At 44.5% G+C, this 4,468-nt stretch overlaps 1 long non-coding RNA gene across 1 annotated transcript; it reads right to left on the bottom strand.

Moving 5' to 3' along the window:
• Positions 1-3,660: 3,660 nt before the first annotated feature.
• Positions 3,661-4,187, bottom strand: LOC109303742. Its single transcript, XR_002099206.1, has 2 exons — positions 4,127-4,187; positions 3,661-3,823 (listed from the first exon to the last, which is right to left on the bottom strand). It is a non-coding gene; the product is annotated as an uncharacterized LOC109303742 (long non-coding RNA).
• Positions 4,188-4,468: the final 281 nt, after the last annotated feature.

Genomic DNA, 4,468 nt, shown 5'->3' with positions numbered 1-4,468 from the left:
GCACCTCCTGGGTTAGATAGAGGTCCTGCACTCTAAGAACCTATGTGAGCATTCAGACCTGGCTGACTGCTCTTCCCAGCAGATGTCCGGGAAGTTCAGGTCCCCCATGACTACCACATCCTTAGCCTTCACTGCCTCTGTGAGCTGACCTAAGAATTTCTGATCAAGCTCTTCTCCCTGGTTGGGAGTTCTGTAGTAGACTCCCACCGTTAAGTCTCTTTCCCCTCAACTGCCTTGTACTCTAACCCAAAGCACTTCAGAGTGCCCCTCCTCTGACTCCTTGCTAATTGACAAGGATGTGTATTCCTCCTTAATATAGAGTACCATGCCCCCACCTCTCTTTCCTATCCTGTCCCTCCTGTACAGCCTATAGCCCTTGACATTCACCGCCCAGTCATGTGTTGAGTCCCACCACGTTTCCGTTATCCCCACTATGTCCAGGCTGGTGTCAGCCAGCAGGAGGGTGAGTTCCTCCTGCTTGTTACCCATACTAGTTGTTTCACTAAAATGTCTCATTAGAAATCATTAAGGATTTCCTCTCTAAAGCAGGTCAGCAGAACATTAACTTGGGACCTGGTCCTGATTGCACTACATATGCAGCTGGGGCTGAGAATCTTGCAGCTGATGAGTCTGTCAGTCCTGGCTGCACCTGATGCACAGCTGCAGCCAAGAGTCCAACAGCTAATGGGAGTCATGGTCCCAGATGCGTCTCACACACAGCTGGGCACAAGAGTCCCAGCTTCTCCCCTTGTGATTCTCACCCCAGTAACGGTGCGGTACATTGGTGACATGTAGAGGGTACATGTGAGTGCACATACTCCTCCTGAGCATGGCGGTGCACCCCCTACAAAAAGGCACCACTGACACTGTCAGTGGTGCCTGCAGGCAGTTGCCACTCACCACCCCTCCCCCCCATCACTGACACTGGCATCTGTGCAGGGCACACGTCGTTCATGGTGGGGTGGCACTGTGATGTCCCAGCCCTGGGGGTGTGCACGGTGCCTTGCAGCTGGGAAATGGCAGTTGCTGCTATCTCCCATCTGTATGGGCATTGCATACACATGTGAATTAAAGCTGGATAGAAATCAGCTATAAAGTTATTACACATTTTTGAGCAATAACCTTATAGCTGCTTGGGCCTTTCTAAGTTGCCATAGTTAATTTGCACGCATAGCTAGCCTAATTTATTACACAATTAATTAGGTAATTGTGTAATAGAAATAACTTGTAGAGGGAACCTCAGTCACCAAACTCTCCTCAAGCATTAGGTAGGAAGCTGGGCTCCCAAATTGTCTGAGGATTTACCAATCAGCAGATTACCTAAAAGTAAATGTTGCAGTGCTTAAGCCCATTTATAGATTTAGCTGTAGATGCCTAAATAATAATTTAGAAAATTAACTTTAAGATTTCAAACATGGCACCTTTGACTAGTGTTTTTTAACAGTCACCAATAATGCATACGAAGTTTTCTATTATTATAAATAATTTATAAGCTTTAAAAATCATTCTTATCACTGCAAGTATTTATCTAATTCTTAACAAACCCTGAAGTTATTTTAAGTTATCCAGGGCATGCCTATAAATTCTGGAATGTTGTCGCTTTGAAAATATTTTATTGATATATGTTTTTGATGAACATTGACACAAAGGGTGTTTGTCCACATGACATCTCTCCTGTTACCATGTTACACTTTTCCTGTGTCCATATGACAAAAATTGCCATTAAACTAGCTAAATCACGTTTGCATATCCACATTATCAGTTGATTTTATTTTTTTAGGTTTTTTCATGGTAATTTAAAACACCTCCAACATGTTTTATTTTTAGTTCCAGAATTTCTTCCATGAGGGTTGTTTTTATCCTTTTAAATTTGTAACGTGGATCTGATTTATGCCTGAAAACCTGATTTTCCCTGCTTTGCAACTATTGCACCACCAGGTGTCACTTGGGTTCACTTGTAAATACATGGAAATCCATAGAGTTCATCCAATTTATCCTGCACTGATTTTTCCGGACTCCAGGTGCTAATCTTGCAATTTTTTACTGATTATTTTATTGCTTATATTAGATTAATGAAAAATGAGATTTCCAAAAAACATGTTCTGCCTTTTTGCACACATCATCCTTATCAGTCTCAGTCTCTTTCCACCCGGACCCCCAACTTTTTTTCTCCTACTTGCTCCCCACAACAGTGCCGCAATCCCCTTCTCACAGCGAGCCAACTAACCAAGCCAGCCACAGCCCCTTTCCACCTGGACCCCAAACTTTTTTCCCCTTGCATGCTCCTGTTGGGATGTGTGGCAGGGGGGACACCTCCACCCCTGTATTCCACTATTTTCCTGGTCCACTTCCACCCATCTTTGCATTTTCCTCAGTTCCAGCAAGCACACAGAAGGCCTTATTGTATTCAAAAAATTGTAATAACCTATGTTAACTTAAATATTAACAAGCATATACATTAATATAATAACATAATTTAACTTTTACAAAGAAAGAAAGATTAATTTTCTTCTCCCTCTGTTGTCATCCTCCTCTGCCAGGTTTCACTCCTGCCAAAAATAGTTGAAATTTGTATTGTACAATGTGTAGAGTCTCTGGTTGCTAAATATGAGAATCCAAGTATTTGGAGTTTCTTATCACAGGGCATAACTGTATTTAAGAATTCTTTCCATTACATACCTAAGTAATGAATCTGTATCCCCATTGATACCAGTTCTCCTTCATCTGCGTTGCTGCATCTCTGCTGACAAGCCTTTGGAGAGCTGTCAGGGGATATGATTGAGTTACCCCATTCCAAAACTTCAACTCCAAATCACTGTCTTTTTGCAACCTGCCCCACCGTCTGCCAACTTACCACTGTCCTGGACTCTCCTTTGTCCCTGAAGCAGAGGTGCCTGCAGCATTCCCACTGGAATTCCTACTGGTCCTGTGCTAGGAAAGTGGTTGTGCTGGAGCATGTACACAGTAGTGTGCACTACAATTTGGGGGGGGGGTAAGGGAGGGATTATCCATATCCATTTAGTGGGTAGAGAAGTACCCCAAGTGGTCACCCATGCCTGGTATGAAGGTTGGCACATTGGGCAGCACAAAGGCATCTTGCAGCTATGTGTTTTTCCGTTGTGCCCTGTACCTAATTTATGCTACATTATGTAGGGTGTTTCCCCTAATACCTTTGTAAAAGCCTAATGGCTCATCATCTACTTGATAAGTGCCCTCAGCCACAGGACACTATCTTTGATCATACTGGCCCCAAGGTGGCTGTCGCCAGCTTTGGAATTCATATTATTGGGTGCCTCCCTGTATCACCCCACCAGCATCACAAAAGATTTTCATCCAGCCTCTTGTATGGAAAAAAAAAAAAACACAGGACACTTTTCAAATCCTTTTGTGATACTGGAGGCATGAAGACCAACACCAACCAGGAGTGCTGAGAGGGAGCCACCAGTCATGGGGAAAACATAATTACTTGGGATAATTACCTGGGCTACATGAAAAGACAAACAAAGAAAAAGGAACACTACATACATGATCCTTGAAATGAGCTAATGAAGCATATCTCAGTAAGTAGCTGCTTGGACTAAGCTTTAGTTGCTCATGCATTCACAGAATATGAGGACTTGTCTACATTGTGGCAGAGAGAGGTTAATGGTGAATCCCCACCAGTAAAAGGATATCAAGAGTAGCGAAGAGGCACTTGGCAGTGACATTGCCAGCATTTTTACTGGAGTTGGGAATAGTGTCACGCAAGTGTCTGAGGCTTCTGTTCTTCTCTTCTGCCTGCTGTGCACAGTGGGAGCAGCATATGAAACACAGCATTCAGGAGCTAGCAATAGGAAGGAGGGGGAAGTTAAGAGCATAAGACTTTGTACTGTAAAACCACCATGCAGTCATTCCAGCTCTGAAATGGTGGTACCCCTCCTGTATATAAGCAGAGTGGGCAGAGAGGACACAAGGGATGAGAAGCAGGGAAGGGTCTATCCCCCACCCCACCTCAAAACCTTGCCCTATGACTGTAGGACTGTGGAATAGCTTGCACCAACATTCACGGCAACTGAACCCTAGTTGCATGAAAATGTAAGTAAACAATGCAAGCCACCCTCCCTTAGGGCACAGCCAAGTGTCTTACCTTTGCATTGCTTGGGTGTCCTGTTTCAAGTGTCACAAAAGCAGCCTCACCCTGCAGAACACTGCAGCCAGCACTGCAGCCAGCATTGTTGTCGAATCAGTCGAAACAGTTGTGCCAGCAGGGGCAAGTATCCCGCTGAGCTGAGTCCCATCTGCCTTAAAAGTCTCTTGTTTGTGGATATACTGCACTGCACCAGATATCGGCAGCAAGCGTCGAACTGCTCAAACTGGTTGTGCCACCAGGGACAAGCATCCTCCTGGGCTGAGTCCCATTCTCTGTTCGTGGATATAGTGTATGGACCCCTGATCCTTGCTCCATGAATTTATATACCCTCAGGGGGCA

This window comes from Gavialis gangeticus, unplaced genomic scaffold, assembly GCF_001723915.1.
Source record: "Gavialis gangeticus isolate Ggan-Ray unplaced genomic scaffold, GavGan_comp1, whole genome shotgun sequence".
Lineage (NCBI taxonomy): Eukaryota > Metazoa > Chordata > Crocodylia > Gavialidae > Gavialis > Gavialis gangeticus.
The sequence above is the reverse complement of the archived record's forward strand: the minus strand, read 5'-3'. Positions and strand labels throughout refer to the sequence as shown.